The following is a 21,273-nucleotide window of genomic DNA, read 5'->3' as shown; positions in this document are numbered from 1 at the left end:
TCAAGATGGCAGAGTGCTGAAGGAGAAGCCAGTTTGTGCAGAGTTTATGCAGAGAGAAGGAGATGGGGAACAAAGGTGAATAAGGCTGGTGAGCTAGAAACCTTTGATTTTAGAAAACTCAGATAAGTCGGTGGTTTTGAGAGCCCTGAATGGAAAAGGAAGTGTTTTCCCACTGTGTGTATTTCTTGGCACCAGGTGCAAGCTAGGATTAAAGGTAATGGCTCACCAGTTCTTGGCTCCGTTGCTTCATTACCGTCTGTCCGAATCAAATGCAAATCTGCATGGGCCAGGTGGGTGATGTGATGGTGGCCACGGCTACTGGCTTTAGATTTGGTGTAGTCTGTGGCAGGATTCGATACAGATTGGTATGGAGCCACCACCACCTTTGAGCTGTGGAATAGAAGACTGGCTGCTGTTATGGTTCCCCATATCTGTCCTTTTGGGGACCGTAGGCTGGCTGACTTTTACAGCCATATGTGAGGAAACCAAGAGCTCTGTGGAAGAGGATGCCCAGGACCTGCAAACAGAGCAGTGGAAGGAGCTGGAGCAAACGTGGAAAAAAGAGATGCCGGCCCTGGAGCTGGAGCAAGCACTGGAGGAGGCCGACCAGGTTCATGAGATTCACCTGGAAATGGAGCAGCCACTCGAGAAGGAATCACAGGTTCATGAATTGCAGATTCCCTGGATGTTGTGAGGACCCAGCAGCGGCAGGAGGCCAAGGCTGATGTGGGGCTGGGGCTGTAAGGCCTGTGGAACAGAAGGCGGTGGCAGCCCAGGGTTTGATCCTGGCAGCGGGAGTTGGTGTTTTCAGTTTCTCTTTGGAGGATGAGGAGAATCAGGCTGGAGTTGCAATTCGCAGTCTCCAGAAGATGAGAGCCCAGCTGGAAGGAGTACCTGCTATGCCCCTGGTAGGTCTGTGATTTTGGGACATAGAGGTGGATGCCATCATGCTCTCTGGAGCAGAGATGGAAAGGACAGCAGGGATGAGGGGTGTGGCTGAGGACCATGTATGTGGACTGATTCCTGGACTACAACCAGAGTGGGCACTGGCTCCTTTGTTGGATGGACTTACGGATTTTGGACAATGTGAAGTACCCTGATGGGGGTGGGGGCAGCTTTGCTGGAGGCCCTCCCCCTGCCCTGGGAAGCTTTTCAAATGGCTTGAAAGAAGGCCGAAGACCTTTTGTGCTTTTGGCAAAGTGCTCAGAGATTGGTGAAATGTACCTTTGTAATTGTTGAAACTGTATGATTTGTGCTGTTGTAATTTGTGTAATGTGCCTAATTTCCTTGTGCAAGAATACCTGTGCTTTAGATTGTAAGCGACCAAAAGGGGTGGAATGTGGGTCAAATAAGTTTGCAAATATGATGTATATGTTTGCTCGCTTATAGTTTGCATTGGGTGTGGGGGACAGGCTGAAAGCAGGCAGGGTCATTATAACCTAAGGCTTAGTTTTAAGACTAAGCCTTCCCCACACCTTTGAGTGTTGCATGATGTGAGGTTGTGCACTCTCATGAGGAATCCCATTATGCCTCAGATAAGTGACTTTGTATTAGAGACTTTCTTATTTGTATATTGGATTAAAGGTTTTGATTTTTACACTATAAAATGGGGCAAAGGAGGCCATGCAGGAGGAGGGCAGAGAAAGGCCACGTAGAGGAGAGGAGAAGCAGCCAAGATGGCATAGTGCTGAAGGAGAAGCCAGTTTGTGCAGAGAGAAATAGATGGGGAACAGAGGTGAATAAGGCTGGTGAGCTAGAAACCTTTGATTCTAGGAAACTCGGATAAGTCAGTGGCTTTGGGAGCCCTGAATGGAAAGAGAAGTGGTTTCCCACTGTGTGTATTTCTTGCCCACTGGGTGCAAGCTATGATTAAAGCTATAGCCCACCAGTTCTTGGCTCCGTTGTTTTATTATTGTGTGTTTGAATCAAATGCAAACCTGCATGGGCCAGGTGGCTGTGATGGTGGCCGCAGCTGTTGGCTTTACAATCAGGCTCTGTGACGGCTATTCAGAGCTCAGTTTTGATGTAGAGTAGCTTTGTTGCTCTTATCCTTCTGGGAAGCTCTTTAAATGCCCAACGATACCTGTTTCCAGGAAAGGCTCTCTCCATCTCCTGTCACTCAGTGTCCTGTCTTCGCTGTCTCTTGGTTTGGCTGACTTGCTGCCCAAGGTGGAGTTTTTACTCTTTTTATCTGAAATAAAACTTTCTGGTGGCCTCTGAGCTTTGCTATTTTTGGTGTGGCATCATTAAAGTCTGCCTCTGGGCCTACTGGTTGGGATTTTACTTTTGATTGTTAAAAAGATAGGATCTCCTAGCCCAGTGGTGCAGGGACTGGTGTCCAACTTTTATTTTGTTTATCTTGTATTATGATGAAATGGAAAGACAAGTGAAAATAGAGCACTATAACAATTTACAGATATTCTGAACAATTAGTGTAGAAAATATTTTCAATTGTTGGGAGGGAAAGCTTCTAATTATTTTCTGAAGCAAAAGCAATAATTTACAAGAAAACTTTGTCACTAAAATACTGTATCTATAGACATCGTATCCTTTTGCTTTTTTTGTGTGTGTGGCTAAGAGGACTTCTTATCCTCTAAACCAGGGGTCTCAAACTCGCGGCCCGCGGGCCGCATGTGGCCCGCCGAACAATTTTGTGCGGCCCGCAGACTAATCCACGAAGTTCAAAATATTTTGGATAAAATTAAGTAAGCCTAGGGGCCTACTTGTATTTTTCATTTCTCTAACATCCTAGCTAGATATTAGCTTAGTTAACAGCAGTTGTGATGCGAACTACAGTTTCTGGTCGTTTTTGTGACACTGAGTAAACTGCCTGTACGATTGTGCTTGTTGTACTGATTTTTTTTTGTTTTCAACTGCAGTGAGAAAAGTGTTGCGTAACAGTTGCCTTTTGTAGACCTAGTGCGGCCCGCCCAACGGTTGTGATCTTGCTCTGCGGCCCACATGCTGAGTTGAGTTTGAGACCCCTGCTCTAAACTGACAGAGGTAAAATCATGCCTGTTGTGGGTGAGAAGGAGTCAGTTCAGTGTTGAGAAGATGAGAGAAGCAAGAGAGGCTTTAGGGTAAATTCGTCAGAGCTGTAAGGATCGGTGCTTCAAACTGGGGCAAAACAGAAGGGGAAAGTTAGAATGGGGCACTGCTGCTTTCAAATTAGAAAGTTTTCAGGCTTGCTTCACATGTTTACTTAAATGCTCTAACACGGTCCTAAAAAAATCTCTATTCTTAAATTGGAAGGTCAGTGAATTATAGGTAATACAGGGACTGCTTCAGGGAATATCTGTCTCTGTGGCTATATTCAGCACTCATTATTTCGTTCCTTTTATACGTTGGCTCAGAACTACTGAAATTTAAAACTTTGCAGTGCAAAATATCCTACCGTTTTGGAATTTTTATGTCCTACCCTAACATATTGTGATTTATCACTTTACCTTGTTAATTCCCTTTTCACCCCTTCCTCTGGTTCATAGCCATTTCAGCTTCTCAAGGTGTTGATCTCTCGGTATTTGCCTGAAGGACTGACAGGTTGAAGCTGAGGTCTTTTGTGGTCTGTATTGATCCATCTGGTTGTTTTTTTTTTTTGTTTGTTTTTTTAACTTATTGCGGTGACATGAGTGAACAAAATTATACAGTTTTCAGGTGCACAATTCTACAACACATCGGCTGAACACTGCATGGTGTGTGCACTCCACCCCAAGTCACGTCTCCGTCCGTCACTATGTATCCCTCCCTTCTTAGCAACGAAGGTGCTTGTTAAGAAAGTTACCCTCTTCGTTTTTGTTTTCAATAAAGATACCTTGGCATTTGTTCAACAGTTAATGAGAAGTCATGGTCCAATGGTTTTATTTTTCCCTTCAGGTCTTTCTGTGTTTGACATAATGGTGAAAAATTTTAAATCATTTTTTAAAAGACTTTATTTATTCATTTTAGAGGAGAGAGAGAGAGAAGAGGGAGGAGCAGGAAGCATCAACTCCCATATGTGCCTTAACCAGGCAAGCCCAGGGTAAAATTTTTAAATCTTGAGTGGAAAATGTATCAATAAAATAAAAGCATATGGAATTATATTCTGACCTTGATCTTTCCTCTGTGACTGTATATTTTTCACAGGATTAAGTAAATTCTAAGGTGTACCCATTCCTCTCAGTGTTTGCTAGTAGAACAGTTGCATACTACTTTGTCCTCAAATGAAGTGATGCTTTTATAACTTCTAAAGAAGACAGAATTGTCTGAGGTTTTTTAGCTTTTAGTAATTAAATTTTCTAATTGTTGATACTGATAAAAAATATGGCTGCACCCCAAGAATAAGGGTAAATTAAATTAGTGTGCTGTCTATAGAAACTAGCTCTCTGTGTAAGTGAAGAGCAGATAAAAACCATACAGGGAATTAATCTAATCTGTTCACTGGCGAATTATAAAACAACGAGGCGGAGCATGGTGGTTGAATAGCCTTTTAGATTATTCATTCTGCATTTATAAAGTGTTTTGTTTTCTATCAGAAATCATTCAGTTATATGCTAAAGTGATGATAACCTCCTTATAGTAGGTTTGTTTATTCCTCAAAGCAGTTAGTTATATGGTTAAGAATGAAATGTAAATCAAAGAAATCTTAAAAACCACCAATTAATAATTTACTCATTTAACTGTTCTCCAAAGATTAGACATGTTAACTAAAGATAAATGTAGAAATCTCTTCCCTGTGGTCATAATGCTTTGACATTTATATTATATGTACCCCCATATAAAGAAGACTGACTGGATGAATTCCCCTGTCTAAATGACTCCACCCCACCCCTGACCCGCCCCTGTTGTTATCTGCGCCCTGTTCAGGTTATCACCCACAGTGTGAGTGCATCCTTTTATGTCTTTGTTTACACGCTGTCTCTTGCTGCATTCAATAGAAGCTTCATAGGATAGAGACTGTTCCTGAATTGTTCACTGCTGTGTCCCATTAAAGGTACAGAACAATTACTATTGTCAGAATTCTGATAAACATTGAAAGAAATTGACTTGAAGAATGAAGATTTCCTTTTCCTTGCCTATTTTTGCATTGTAAATATGTTAATGACCAGAGGTTGAAGGGAAATGTTTTTGTAAAAATGCCATTTTAATATATCACATAGGTCTGCCTTTATTATGTTGTGTAAGTGAATATTTAAAAAAATTAAAAACAATTATCTATTACACATAGTGGGTCTTTCCTGAGTAGTCTATAGAGACACAGTCCCCTTGTCAGGTTTAGGAGGCAGTGTTTGGACAGAGTTAGGTTTAATGCGCTTTAGTATATGAGTTATTTATCAGTGAAACCAAGATATCAGACAAAGTACAACTTTCAGTGTAGAGCCAAAAGGAATACCACCACTCAGTGCTTGCACAATGTATCCTTTTAGTTATCTATAACTGTAAAGCCAGTAGCCACAGCCACCATCACAGCTGCCTGGCCCATGCAGGTTTGCATTTGATTTGGACAGACGGTAATGAAACAACAGAGCCAAGAACTGGTGGGTCATTAGCTTTAATCCTAGCTTGCACCCGGTGGGCAAGAAATACACACAGTGATAGAACACTTCCCTTTCTATTCAGGGCTCCCAAAGCCACTGACTTATCCGAGTTTCCTAGAATCAAAGGTTTCTAGCTCACCAGCCTTATTCACCTCTGTTCTTCATCTCCTTCTCTCTGCACAAATTGGCTCTCCCTCAACACTCTGCCATCTTGGCTGCTTCTCCTCTCCTCCACATTGCCTTTCTCTGCTGCCCTCTCTAATTCTAATCTCAGGAACTAAGAGAGAGCAAGCTCCCGGTCTGCCCCATTTTATAGTGTAGAAATCAAAACCTTTAATCCAATATACAAACAAGGAAGTCTCTGATACAAAGTCACTTAGGGTGGGGAAGGCTTAGTTTGTTTTTTTTTTGTTTTTTTTTTGTATTTTTCCGAAGCTGGAAACGGGGAGAGACAGTCAGACAGACTCCCGCATGTGCCCAACCGGGATCCACCTGGCACGCCCACCAGGGGGCGATGCTCTGCCCACCAGGGGGCGATGCTCTGCCTCTCCGGGGCATCGCTCTGTCGCGACCAGAGCCACTCTAGTGCCTGGGGCAGAGGCCAAGGAGCCATCCCCAGCGCCCGGGCCATCTTTGCTCCAATGGAGCCTCACTGCGGGAGGGGAAGAGAGAGACAGAGAGGAAGGAGAGGGGGAGGGGTGGAGAAGCAGATGGGTGCTTCTCCTGTGTGCCCTGGCCGGGAATTGAACCTGGGACCCCTTGCACGCCAGGCCGACGCTCTACCACTGAGCCAACCGGCCAGGGCCGGGAAGGCTTAGTTTTAAAACTAAGCCTTAGGGCAGGCATCTCCAAACTATGGTCTGCGGGCCGCATGTGGCCTCCTGAGGCCATTTATCTGGCCCGCCGCACTTCCGGAAGGGGCACCTCTTTCATTGGTGGTCAGTGAGAGGAGCACTATATGTGATGGCCCTCCTACTGTCTGGGGGACAGTGAACTGGCCCCCTGTGTAAAAAGTTTGGGGACTCCTGCCTTAGGGTATAACGACCCTGCTTGTGTACAGCCTATCCCCCCACACCCAATGCAAACTATAAGCGAGCAAACCTATATATCATATTTACAAACTTATTTGACCAACAATAACTACATCTGATTCTGTTGAGTGTAGAGTACCTTTAAAATAAAAAGAGATATCAGGGGTCCTGGCTATGCAGAATGAATCCATGATGAACGTCAAAACTTTTTAGGATATATATTTAATTTTAGTTAAAAAATTTATAAAATCACAGCCCTGGCCAGTTGGGTCAGCAGCAGAGTGTAGATCCAGCTTGTGAAAGTCTCGGGTTTAATTCCAGTCAGGGCACACAAGAGAGGCGACCATCTGTTTCTCTCCCCCTTCCTCTCCCCTATTTTCCCCTCCTGCAGCCATGCCTGGATTGATTCAAGCTCATCAACCTCATGCGCTAAAAATAGCTCAGTTGCAAGTGGCCCCAGATGGGCAGAGCAGCCACACCAGATGGGGGTTGCTGGGTGGACCCTGGTCAGGGTGCAGGTGGGAGTCTGTCTCTGTATCTCCCCTCCTATCACTTAAAAAATATTACAAATAACAGAAATTTGAAACAGGTTACTCTATGCAAAGCTTCCCAGAAATGATGGTGTACTGTGTATTTCCAAGAGAAATTTCCCAAAGTGTTTCACCTTGCAGCCTACTTTTATTGGAAGTTTTCTCCAGAGATTAATCCTTAATAGAAACCACTCCAGAAATCTCTATACTTTGGGGACTAAAACTCCGTCTGAACTTGGGAGCCGTTAAGTGATCCGACCAGATGTGTGGGTTACTGAGGAGTTTCTGAGACAGGAGTGCCCTGCATGGAACCAGGACCGTCCCGCAGGCCAGGGTGCCGGTCTCACTCAGGACAGGACATGGGTCTGGAGGATGGAGGTGTGGACCCCAGGCGGGCAGGGCAGTCCAGGGCTGTGGTTAGATATGAGGCTTCGGAGGAACTCATTTCAGACCCACGGGAGAAGTCACTAACGAGCAGGCTAACCTGTCATAGAGCTGGGTCCCACCAACCAGGGTCAGCAAAGTCTTTGATGAGGGGGGGGGTACACTACACCGGGGTGGTTGAGATGGGAGACTCTGCCCCAAAAGATGAATTGGCTCTGGGGACATAGACCCCTGACATGGCCCTGGGAAGGTTAGGTTTTGTCCAGAAAATGAAGATAATACCGTAGATAACTCCATTGTATTTCCTGGTTCAATGAATTAGTCAGGATGACCATTCATGGTAGGAATATATGGGTAATTAGCTAGTATGACAAGCCAGTCTTTTAAATAGATTCATGAGAAGGAATATTCTTTTTTTCTTGCTACTGATGAATTGAGATTTTTTGAAATAGAAATTTCATAACTAAATTTAATTTTTAAGCCATTAACTGGGAATAATAAACAGAATAGAAATTTTAAAGAGAGCTATTAAGTAGATGATTATAAAACATTTGAATGAAAATTGCTTCTTAAAAACTCTACTCCTAGGCTTTAAAAAGTCCTATAAAACTATTCCCACAGGGTTGTTGTTTTTTTTAGCTGTGCTTCGAAGAAAGAATGAATATATTTAAAAAGATAAACATTCTTTTGCACACCTTTTTAAAAATTAAACTTAGAATTTCTGCTTTTATATTCTTTGTATCCAATACATTCCATACCTATTATTAATCCCAAACATCAAGTAATATTTGGGAGAAAAAAAAATCCTGTACTTTAATTCTGATCTATCTACTTGTCTGCCAGTTGTTTGTAGGAAGGCCGGTCTATCCTGAGTGCCTGGCCCCAGGGCTCACCCGCTGCTGTAGGCCTCTACTCCCGGTCCTCTGTGGAGCTGTGTTTTCCTGGGACTGCATCCTGTCAAGAGCTTGGGAGGAAAGGGGAGGTGCTTCTCTATTCCTCACTCTTTAGCACCTCTACTCATCTGTGAGGACAGGTGCATAATTAGCTGTCAAGTGACGCAGATTTGCACAGTTCATCATATCACCTTATTTTCCCCATTGGCTTCCTGGCTCTGTAAGCAGAGGGTGTTAGGAAGCTAAGCCTCTGAAATAGCCACTGTCCAGCAAACATAGCTGTCCTTTCTGAGCAGTGTCCTGATTCCTAGCGCATCTCTGGACCCTGGAGAGAAACCTGGTAGGATGGAACAGTGGAAGTTGGAAGTGCAGGTGCGGGCGGGGGGTGGGAGGGGAGAAATAACATGGTGGCCAAAAGCACAGGCACTGGAATTAATTTACCAGTGTGGTCCCCTATCCTGCCTCTTTCCCCCCACTGACTGGGAACTTCCCTTTGCCTACATTTTCTTGTCTAAAAAATAATGACAATTCCTGCCTCATAGAGCCTTTGGGAGACTTAAGTGAGATGATCAGTGTCCAGTGCCTGGCGCAGGATAAACCCCCCAGAGGAGCTCCTATTATAACAAAAAGGCCTGGTTTTTGAGTCTCCGAGTCCTCACTTTTCTCATCTCTCCCCTGGCCTTTGAGGACAGGTGTGAGGCTCAAGAGAAGGCACTGTGAAGACCTCCAGTCAGAGCACACATGCTGAACCCAGGTGGGGCCTGTGCTTGCACCTGCTTTAAGATGCTAAGGTGGACAATTAGACCTGCGTTTTCATGAACACCCTCAGTAGCCCTAAAAGGAATTTTAGGATAGTTGGAGGGTGCTGTGAGAACTCAGGGAACTAATTTGAGGTGGAGAAACAACCACAGCTCATCTCCTGTAGCACCTGTTACGGCCCTCACATCCACTTCATAAAGGACTTGGAATCAATCCAGCTTTCAGAAAGCTGTTCACTGCTTCTGTAGTTCTCTCTTTCTTTTATGTTTTAATTCAACAAATATTTGTAAATATCTCCCATGAGCAGACATTACACTAGACGCTGGAAGTAGAGTGGTGAGTAAAAGAGAAATTATCTCTATCCTATGAGATGCACAGAGTTTAAAGAAGACTCCAATAAAAATATTATTGCAGATTATAATAAGGGCTACAAAGAGAAAAAATACAACCATGAGTGAGAACCTCGGGCAAAACCTACTTGAGATTGCTTGTTCTGGAAAGCGGTCCTCGAGGATGTGGCATTTAAGCTGAGACCTAAAGGAGGGATTAGCCACTTGGCACATTTCAGATTCTAAGGCTGTAGGGGAAAGTTTTAAAGGATTTTCAAAAGGGCAAAAAAAAAAAAACAGAAAACCTCTACAAAGAAACAACAGAAAACTTTAAAACACTGTAAATTGTAGAAAACTGATAAAATGCTAATACAGTGTGTCTGTAAAGTCATGGTGCACTTTTGACCGGTTACAGGAAAGCAACAAAAGACGATAGAAATGTGAAATCTGCACCAAATAAAAGGAAAACCCTCCCAGTTTCTGTAGGATGATGTGGCAGCATGTGCGCATGTGCAGATGATGACATAACACCGTGTATACAGCGGAGCAGCCCACGGCCATGCGTGTCGAGATGTGGACGGTACAGAGAAAAGTTCAGTGTGTTCTGTGGCTCGCTAAATTCGAATCCGTGACCAAAGTGCAACGTGAACATCGGCGCATTTATAATGAAGTGCTACCACATAGGAATAACATTACTCAGTGGGATAAGCAGTTGAAGGCAACTGGCAGTTTGGTGGAGAAACCCCGTTCTGGTAGGCCATCAGTTAGGAGGAGTCTGTAGAGGCTATACAGGATAGCTACCTAAGAAGCCCTAAAAAATCTGCGTGAGCCCACATCGAACTGCACTGAATAGGTATAAAACTGGGAGAGTTTTCCTTTTATTTGGTGCAGATTTTGCATTTCTATCATCTTTTGTTGCTTTCCTGTGACCGGTCAAAAGTGCACCATGACTTTATGGACACACTGTATTACTTATCCATAGAAATGTAAATTGTATCCAGAGTAAAGCAGTTGATTATCACCTTGGGGATAGTGACCAGTGCTCCAATATTGCATCTATTTATAAATTCATTTCAGCATTTTATGGTGATAGCAATTTATTGTCAGAAATGACTATAAAATGTGACTAGAGTCATTTCTTAAATGACTGCAGAATTATGAATTCTTCGCAGCATCTCATATCTGATCCCGTGAGCTCAGCTCTTTCTGTATCTCTAAGATGACCTGTCTGTGATTCAGAAAGTACTTGTATTTCTCAGGGAGTGTTTAATGATTTTCTATCTCTGGAGGGTATTACTAAATCAGATTAGAAAGTCTCTTAAATTAAAGAAGCTCTGTCTGATTGGTTTATAAAAATAAAGAAGCACTTATATAAATTGAATATTCTTAAAATTTTGAGAAAATAAGGCAATTGAACTTAATTAAATCTAAAGTATTCTTAAATGAGCTATTTAAAAAATATTATTCATATAAAATCTAACTCAAAAATGCATTAAGAATCCAAGTATACAAATGAGGCAAATCTTTGGCAAGTGAGATTAATTTGATCTCAAAATTCAATTTAAAAAATAGCTGTCCCTAATTTATCAATGTTAAGCAAAATGCTTAACTATTTGGGTTTGCTTTTCTTAAACTAAAACTGGTTTACTGATCAAGTATGTTAATGTTGCCACTCTATAATGTTTCAGGTTATGAGAAATATAAGTTTGGTTTTAAGTAAATTGAAGCATTATTATGATGATCTTTTTATTTCAACAGTAATTATGTTTTATATTGTCAGCTTGAAGAAAATTTCCAAGATCGTTAGATAACAAGATTGTGTAATAATTTTAAATTGCACTAATTAATGAATAATTTTTGGAGACCTAGATACTTTTTAAGTAAGATATACTAAACATTGATTATGTTGAATGATCTCAAAAAGAGTCTGAAGCTTTGGCTAGAAATAAATGATAAAGATTATTCAGGCCCTGGCCATTTGGCTCAGTGGTAGAGCTCCAACCAGGTGTGTAGATATCCTGGGTTTGATTCTTTGTCAGGATACACAGAAGTGACCATCTGCTTCTCCATCCCTAGTTTCCCCTTCTCTCTCTTTTCCTCCTCCCTCTTTTTTTTTTCTCTCTCTCTTTCCTACCACAGCCATGGCTCAATTGGCTCCAGCAAGTTGGCTCCAGTTGCTGAGAATGGCTCTGTGCCTTCTGCTTCAAGCACTAAAAAATAGCTCGGTTGCCAAGCAGTAGGGCAATGCCCAGATGGGCAGAACATGCCTGTGGGTCAAAGAAGTTTGCAAATATAATATATATGTTTGATAGCTTATAGTTTGCATTGGGTGTGGGGGACAGGCTATAAGCAGGCAAAGTCATTATAGCCTAGGGCTTAGTTTTAAGACTAAGCCTTTCCTGTCCTTTTAATACTAAGATGTTTTCAAAACTAAGCTTCTCCCCACACCCTTGACTGTTGCATGATGTGGGGTGGTGCACTTTTTATGAGGAATCCCATTTATGCCTCAGATAAGTGACTTTGTATCAGAGACTTCCTTATTTGTATATTGGATTAAAGGTTTGGATTTCTACACTATAAAATGAGACAGACCTGGGGCTTGTTCTCTCTCGGTTCCTGAAATTAGCATTGCAAGGAGAGGCAGCCAAGATGTCAGAGTACTGAAGGAGAAGCCAGTTTATGCAGAGTTTGTGCAGAGAGAAGGAGATGGGAAACAGAGGTGAATAAGGCTGGTGATGTAGAAACCTTTGATCCTAGGAAACTCGGATAAGTCAGTGGCTTTGGGAGCCCTGAATGGAAAGGGAAGTGTGTTCCCACTGTGTGTATTTCTTGCCCACTGGGTGCAAGCTAGAATTAAAGGTGATGGCCCAATAGTTCTTGGCTCTGTTGTTTCATTACCGTCTGTTCGAATCAAACCTGAACCTTGGTAGAGCATCAGCCTGGCGTGCAGAGGTCCCGGGTTCGATTCCCGGCCAGGGCACACAGGAGAAGCGCCCATCTGCTTCTCCACCCCTCCCCCTCTCCTTCCTCTCTGTCTCTCTCTTCCCTTCCTGCAGCCGAGGCTCCATTGGAGCAAAGATGGCCCGGGCGCTGGAGATGGCTCCTTGGCCTCTGCCCCAGGCGCTGGAGTGGCTCTGGTCGCAACAGAGCGACGCCTTGGAGGGGCAGAGCATCGCCCCCTGGTGGGCAGAGCGTTGCCCCTGGTGGGCGTGCCGGGTGGATCCCGGTCGGGCGCATGTGGGAGTCTGTCTGACTGTCTCTCCCCGTTTCCAGCTTCAGAAAAATACAAAAAAAACCCCAAAAACAAAAAACCTGAACCTGCCAGGCCAGGTGGCTGTGATGGTGGCCATAGCTACTGGCTTTACATATGGCATAGTGTGTGGCAGGATTCGAATCAGATTGGTATGGAGCCACCACCACCTTTGAGCGGTGGAGTAGAGGACTGAATGCTGTTATGGTTCCCCATATCTGTCCTTTTGGGGACCGTAGGCTGGCTGACTTTTACAGCCATGTGTGAGGAGACTGAGAGCTCTGTGGAAGAGGCTGCCTGGGACCTGCAAACTGAGCAGTGGAAGGAGCTGGAGCAAACGTGGGAGAAAGAGATGCTGACCCTGGAGCTGGAGCAAGCACCGGAGAAGTAGGCCAACCAGGTTCGTGAGATTCGCCTGAAAATGGAGCAGCCACTGGAGAAGGAATCACGGGTTTGTGAGTTGCAGCTTGCTCTGGATGTTGTTAAGAGCCAGCAGTGGCAGGAGGCTGGGGCTGAGGCCGGGGCTGGGGCTGCAAGGCCCACAGAGCCAAAGGTGGTGGCACCCTTGGGCTCAAGCCCGGCAGTGGGAGCTGATGTTTTCAGTTTCTCTTTGGAGGATGAGGAGAATCGGGCTGGAGTTGCAATTTGCAGTCTCCAGAAGATGAGAGCCCAGCAGCAAGGAGTACTTGCTATGCCCCTGGTAGGTCTGTGATTTTTGGGACATAGGGGTAAGTGCCATCATGCTCTCCGGAGCAGAGATAGAAATGCTGACTGCTATTGCCACGTGCTCCTCCTTGGGACAGTTTAAGACCTGCCAGGATGGCAGGGATGAAGTGGGTGGCTGAGGCCCCATGTGCTTGGACTGATTCCTGGACTACGACTGGAGTGGGCATTGGCTCCTTTGTTGGATGGACTTACGGATTTTGGACAATGTGAAATACCCCGATGGGGGTGGGGGGTGGCTTTGCTGGAAGCACTCCCCTACCCCGGGAAGCTTTTCATATGGCTAGAAGGAAAGCCAAGGACATTTTGCACTTTTGGCAAGGCGCTCAGAGACTGGTGAAATGTACCTTTGTAATTGTTGAAACTGTATGATTTGTACAGTTGTAATTTGTGTAATGTGCCTAATTTCCTTGTGCAGGAATACCTGTGCTTTAGATTGTGAAGGAAGCAAAAGAGGTGGAATGTGGGTCAAATAAGTTTGCAAATATGATGTATATGTTTGCTCGCTTATAGTTTGCATTGGGTGTGGGGGACAGGCTGTAAGCCGGCAAAGTTTTATATTTTATATTATAGCCTAAGGCTTAGTTTTAAGAGTAAGCCCTTCTCGCCCTTTTAATACTAAGATGTTTTCAAAACTAAACTTCTCCCCACACCCTTGACTGTTGCATGATAGGGAGTGGTACACTCTCATGAGGAATTCCATTTATGCCTCAGATAAGTGACTTTGTATCAGAGACTTTCTTATTTGTATATTGGCTTAAGGGTTTTGATTTCTACACTATAAAATGAGACAGACCAGAGGCTTGCTCTCTTGGTTCCTGAAATTAGCATCTACAAGATGGCAGAGTGCTGAAGGAGAAGCCAGTTTGTGCAGAGTTAGTGCAGAGAGAAGGAGATGGGGAACAGAGGTGAGTAAGGCTGGTGAAGTAGAAACCTTTGATTCTAGAAAACTTGGATAAGTCAGTGGCTTTGGGAGCCCTGAATGGAAAGGGAAGTGTTTTCCCACTGTGTGTATTTCTTGCCCACCGGGTGCAAGCTAGGATGAAAGGTAATGGCTCTCCAGTTCTTGGCTCTGTTGTTTCATTACCGTCTGTCTGAATCAAACCTGACCCTGCCCAGGGCCAGGCAGCTGTTATGGTGGCCGTGGCTACTGGCTTTACAATGCCCCATACTGGGCTTACTGGTTGATTCTGGTCAGACGTATGCGAGAGTCTGTCTCTGCCTTCCCTGCTCTCGCTTAATTTTTTTTTAAAAAAGATTATTCAAGGGTCTTAGTGTTTGTAAACTGGAAACACAGATAGGCAAAACCCCATAAGTATTCTAAAAAGAAAGAAAAGTTAATAGTTCTTATAGTAAAAAGTACATTCTTGAGAAGAATCAGTCCTGTATTATTAGCCCATGAATTGATTCAAGACATCTGCTGGATGACTGGTAGTCTAGATAATTAATGTCAAGTGGTTTGGATATGTGAACATTCTTTCCTTAGTCTTTCAATAGGTAACCAGAGGTTTATCTGGAGGTTTGATGTATATCCAGGCACTGACATAGATTGGAAAGTTATAAAGTTTAAGTTCCCAGGCTACTTAAAACAAAAATAGAATTGTTTCCTAATGCCTCACCCTACATGATTTTAGTAATTTAGCAGCTTGACTATAGTGATTCCATTTTGTTTTTCTTCTCTATTCTTCAATCATTAAGCATAATTTTACATACTTTGTTTTATTTTATGTGCTAAGTAGACTTTATCTTTGGTTCAGGTTAATGAATGTGTTCTATTTTACCACATTAAAAGGGATGTGTGTGGCTTGTAGGAACTTGTATAGTAAACTTTGCTGGTCAATCTCACCCCTCAGTTTCCTTTACAAAATATGAGTGGTTAAGCCACACTTGCAGCAATGGTAACAGAGAAGTGCATCAGTGTGTTCCTTTTTTTTTTTTCAAGAAAAAAGTTAGTTTTGCCCTCCAGAAGTGGTTTCAGACTTTTTTTTGGTAACAGAACCCTTTAACACCTTTGGCACTTGGTAAGGACCTCAGCTTTTATTCATGCAGGTTATAAGTATTCACATTTACCACGTTAAAAATGGAAACTGGGAAATGTTTAAAAAACTCTGATATCGTTTCAGTTGAAGATAGCAATGATGACCTCATTGCACACTGAGCAGCAGCAGAACGTGCATCCCCAAACATGCCAGTTTGGCGTAAGGATTATTTTGCACTGAAAGCAATGGAGAATCAGTTAAAGGAAAAGCTCTGCTTTCTTCCATTTGTCTAAAAACAGGCCATATCTTTCTAAATGTGTCCCCTTTTCTCTCTCTACCAGGAAGGACAAAGATAATTCTTGATCCTTATCAGCACCAGAGGCATCTGCATAAGAAACCTTGCTAATATATTATAATAATAATAATAGCCATAATCTGCATTTTCCCATATACCTGCCTCATCACAGTTTGTCATCCTTAGAAGCTCACTGTCTCTACACATGTGTTATATTTGTTAATTAAGATGCTATATCAACCCCTGTTCTAACCACCCTGCTGAGCTACTGACTGCTGCGTACTGCCATGTGTATGCAGGATGCACATGTTAATAAACTTCTGTTTGTTTTTATTTTGGAACCTGCCTTTTGTCAGTCAAATTTACAGGACCCCAGCTGGAAAACTTAAAGTAGAAAGAAGAAAAAGCATTTTATGCCTGACGAGGTGGTGGCACAGTGGATAGAGTGTTGACCTGGGACACTGAGAACCCAGGTTCCAAACCCCCGAGGTCCCTATCTTGAGTGCGGGCTTACCAGCTTGAGTGCTGGTGGGGTTGCCATCTCAAGTGTGGGATAATAGACACGATCTCATGGTCACTGGCTTGAGCCCAAAGGTCACTGGTTTGAAGCCCAAGGTCACTGGCTTGAGCAAGAGGTCGCTGGCTCAGCTGCCCCTGGTTAAGGCACATATGAGAAAATAATCAATGAAAACTTAAGTGCCGCAACTACAAGTTGATGCTTATCTCTCTCCCTTACTGTGTCTCTCACTAAAGAAAAAAAGAGAGTTTTATTTTCCTTCTCATAATGTAAATAAAATTTTAGAATTGTTATAAAATCAACTTTGATCTCCTAGGGCACTGAGATATGTTTCAGAATATTAGGAGGAGCATAACGGAGAAAAATAACAAACAAACAAACAAAAAACTGGAAAGCAAACTATTCACCTGAGTTTAGAATACCTGAATCTTAAAAAATTATGAAATGTGTAAAATTTTGGTAGGGTTTACAAAATTTTGTTGGATGTCTCCTTGGTTTACTGTATAATGACTTTGCCTACAATACAAAGGATCATTCTTCACTTTCACGTATAATATCCTTACATAGCAGAGAGTCTGTGTCTTACTGAAATCATTTTCAGTATTATGTGTTGACTTCATGTTCTTAATTATTTAAGGGGAAATAAAAGGATTTTACTTACCTAATAAGAAACTGAAGCTTTAAAACAGTAATATTATATTCTATGTTTATTTAAAATGTTTCATTGTCACTTTTATCAAATAGGTAACCAAGTTATCACAGGCACCCATGATCCTATCTTAACCAAGTATGCAAGTCAGAAAACATTTTTTTGGTTCTTTTTTTTTTTATAGAGTCAGAGAGAGGGATAGATAGGGACAGACAGACAGGAATGGAGAGAGATGAGAAGCATCAATCATCAGTTTTTCTTTGCGACACCTTAGTTGTTCATTGATTGCTTTCTCATATGTGCCTTGACCGGGGGCCTTCAGCAGACTGAGTAACCCCTTGCTTGAGCCAGTGACCTTGGGTCCAAGCTGGTGAGCTTTTGTTCAAACCAGGTGAGCCCGCACTCAAGCTGGAGACCTTGGGGTCTCGAACCTGGGTCCTTCCGCATCCTAGTCCGACGCTCTATCCACTGTACCACCGCCTGGTCAGGCTAGTCTGACAACTTTGATATTTGCCTTCCCCAAATCATATCATAAATATGGAAAAATAAGATAAAATTTTGGAATATAAGGTATTTATATTTCAAAAACATAGGGTCCCTAAAACAACACAGAGAATGGTAAGTGGAAAAACAATTCTCTGAGTCTTCAGAGACGGCTCAAAGTAATGTCAGTTTGACATGTTGCATGGTTAAGTTTCATAGAAAAAAATGTCAAATCTGAAGAGATGTTCAGAAATTGTAGGCTTCATGGGAAGTTCCTGAAAATTTGCCAATGCCCTTGCTGCCCACGGTCAGTTGAATCTCAGGGGACACTGATCAAAACTCTTACGAACCAGTGCTGCCCACCTTTGCTAGAGTTTGGGGATATCAGGCAACAATAGTCTAGTCAAATTTCAGTCATTACTTAAAATGTTGATTGGCCACAGTCTTTAATTTGAATCTAGCATCTTCTGAGTCATTAGCTTTCAATGGGGGTTGCAAATCAGACTTACAAACAGAGTTTTTCCTGCATTAATATGATTATATGATTATTCTTTTTTAGCCTGTTGATGTGACACTATATTAATTGATTTTAAAAATATTAATCTAGCTTTTCATACCTGGAAAAAACCTACTTGACCATGGATATGTAATTCTTTTTATGTATTGTTGGATTCAATTTGCTAATACAATGATGGACAAAAGTAGGTTTATAGTTGTTTGTATGGAAAAAGACATGCAGGTTGGTCATTGGTTAAATTACTAGCCATCAGCCTGACCAGGTGGTGGCGCAGTGGATAGAGCGTTGGACTGGGATGAGGAAGGACCCAGGTTCAAGACCCCGGGGTTGCCGGCTTGAGCGCAGGCTCATCTGGCTTGAGCAAAAAAAAAAAGCTCACTGGCATGGACCCAAGGTCACCGGCTTGAGCAGGGGGTTACTCAGTCTGCTGAAGGCCCGCGGTCATGGCACATATGAGAGGGCAATCAGTGAACAACTATGGTGTCGCACAAAAAACTGATGATTGATGCTTCGCATCTCTCTCCATTCCTGTCTATCTGTCCCTATCTATCCCTCTATCTGGCTCTCTCTCTGTTCCTGTAAAAAAAAAAAAAATTACTAGCCATCATTGCCTAAAAGATAAATTATAGGTAAGAATACAAAATAATAATAATAATAATAACATAAAAGAATAATTAATGCATAAATAATAATATAACAATTAACTCTGTGTTTCATTAACTTATAACTATAAACCTCCCTTTGCCCACCCCTGTATTTTGTTGGGGATTTTTGTACCTATGTTCATGAAAAACATGGGACTATGTTTTTCATTTTTTGTAATGTCTTTACCGGGATTTAGTATTAGGGTGATGCTGGCTTCATAAAATAGGATAGGAAGTATTCCCTCTTCTTCTATTTTCTGGAAGACATTGTGAGGAAATGACATTATTTCCTCCTTAAGAGTCTGATAGACTTCACCAGTGAAACCATTTGGGTCTGGTGCTTTCGTTTGTGGAAGGTTATTAATTTCAGATTTAATCTTACCAACGCCTATTGACAAGGTCAAATAACACTGTTGCTGCACCAAATAAATAATCAGGCCAAACCAGAGACCAGCCTTATACTGTGATAAATCTAATCTCTGAAATTATTATGGTCACAAGGGAAAAGAGTTGGGAAGACTCTGAAATAGAGAAAAAATTAAAACAGGACTTGTGTGGGGTCTATCTAGCTCACCCATCCAGGCTATTTCTATCTTTTGCTGGCTTTGAGCTATTTCACAACTCCAAAATTTGTAGAAAACCAAAAACTTATGAAAAGAAAAAACTGATAGCAGATAATTCTTATCCACAGAAATGCAAATTGTGTTAGATGGGATGCAATTATTATTGCTCTATAGATATTGGCCAAATTTGCTGGTTTTACATCTGTTAGTAAACACTTTTTAGTATTCCTTTATTATTATAAATGTGTTGAATTTTGAATTTTTAAAATTCTTCTTTAAAGTTTTATTCAACATTCTACTGGCTAGAATCTTAGACATGTTCATTTTACATTTTATGAGAGTTATAATTTTGCTTTTATAAAAAATTGCCTTTAGCAAAAATAATGGAACCTCATCCCATAAAATGTATATTTACATCAAATATAACCTATTTTTTAGGCATCTACAGCCCTGTAAGTCCATCAGGTTCTCCCCTCCAGTCTTCAGCAGTGAACATGGCTTATTCACCGGTCCCTGTTTGTTTTCTTCAACCACCCCAAAGGGCGTGTGTTGGGCAGATAAAATATATTATGCTCACTTTGTTAAAGATGGTGCTGCCCACATGGAAGCCTGCTGCCCAGGTGATATTAATGTGTATTGGGGGCAGGCTGTGGGCAGGCAGGATCCTTGTAGCCTGGGACTTGGTTTTAGGACTAAGCCTTTCCTACCCTTTTTGATGTGGGGTGGTGCAATCCCATCATGCCTCAGATAAGTGACTTTGTATTAGAGATTTCCCTATTTTGTATATTGGATTAAAGGTTTTGATTTCTGCACTATAAAGTGGGGCAGACTGAGAGCTTGCTCTCGGTTCCTGAGATTAGCATTAGAGAGCAGAGCAGAGAAAAGCCATGTGGAGGAGGCCAGGAGAAGCAACCAAGATGGTGGAGTGCTGAGTGAGAAGCCAGTTTGTGCAGAGTTTGTGCAGGGAGAAGGAAGGAGATGGAGAACAGAGGTGAATAAATCTGGTGAGCTAGAAACCTTTGATTCTAGGAAACTCGGATAAGTCAGTAGCTTTGTGAGCACTGAATGAGTGGGTTTTGGAGCCCAGTGTGTGTTTTTACTTGCCCACCAGGTGCAAGCTGGGATTAAAGTTAATGGCCCACCAGTTCGTGGCTCTGTTGTTTCATTACTGTCTGTCCGAATCTAATGCGAGTCTGCATGGGCCAGGCGGCTGTGATAGTAGCTATGGATACTGGCTTGACAGCGTGATAATATAATTGATCTCTTTCTTTACCAGCCACAGTATCTTAATGCAATTCAGACAATGTGTCCACATATTCTTCGCTATTTGACTATAGCGGTCATAACAAAGGTGTTCGAAAACACCGGCAGGTGCTAAAAGATCTAGTTCTAGTCAAAGTTATTCAACAGGAGTCTTACACGTATAACAAACCCAAATATAGAGTTTGTTGAATGTTTATATGTTAACTTTGACTTTGATGGGGCTCAGAAAAAGCTGAGGGTATGTGAATCTGTGCTTGTGAATGACTTCTTCTTGGTGGCTTGTCTTGAAGATTTTATTGAAAATGCTCGTCTCTTTATATTTGAGACTTTTTGTTGCATTCACCAGTGTATCAGCATTAATATGATGGCAGATAAACTGAACATGACTCCAGAAGAAACTGAAAGGTGGATTATGAATTTGATTAGAAATGCAAGACTGGATGCCAAGATTGATTATAAATTAGGTCATATGGTTATGGGTAACAATGCAGTATCACCCTATCAACAAGTGATTGAAAAGACCAAAAGCCTTTCTTTTAAAAGCCAGATGTTGGCAATGAATATTGAGAAGAAACTTAATCAGAACAGTAGGTCAGAGGCTCCTAACTGGGCAACTCAAGACTGGCTTCTACTGAAGAACTGCAAAAAAGAGACCAAAAAAACAAACAAAAAAACCCCCAACCAAACAAAAAAACTATAAAGGAAAGGTGAAATAAAAACCATTATATAAAGGGTGACATACATTTTCAAAACAATATATTGAGTATAAATTTTGGCGAATTTAAATAAAATTGGCTGTTTCATTATCCGGTCTTCTTCAAAAGCTGGCCAACATGCCTTGATCTCATTATTACTTAGATTTTTTCACTCATGAGACCGAGTTTAATGGCAGGAAGGACAGTTTATGCATTTGGCTAACACAGAGTATTCATCAGCCGGTTTTCACTGCTG

General features: G+C 42.1%; 1 pseudogene; it reads left to right on the top strand.

The window, feature by feature from the left end:
* The first annotated feature begins 565 nt into the window (after window positions 1–565).
* On the top strand, window positions 566–21,022 carry LOC136404142 (eukaryotic translation initiation factor 3 subunit E pseudogene; annotated as a pseudogene).
* The last annotated feature ends 251 nt before the right edge of the window (window positions 21,023–21,273 follow it).

Source organism: Saccopteryx leptura, chromosome 4 (genome assembly GCF_036850995.1).
Source record: "Saccopteryx leptura isolate mSacLep1 chromosome 4, mSacLep1_pri_phased_curated, whole genome shotgun sequence".
Lineage (NCBI taxonomy): Eukaryota > Metazoa > Chordata > Mammalia > Chiroptera > Emballonuridae > Saccopteryx > Saccopteryx leptura.
This window is presented reverse-complemented; position numbering and strand designations above follow the sequence as displayed.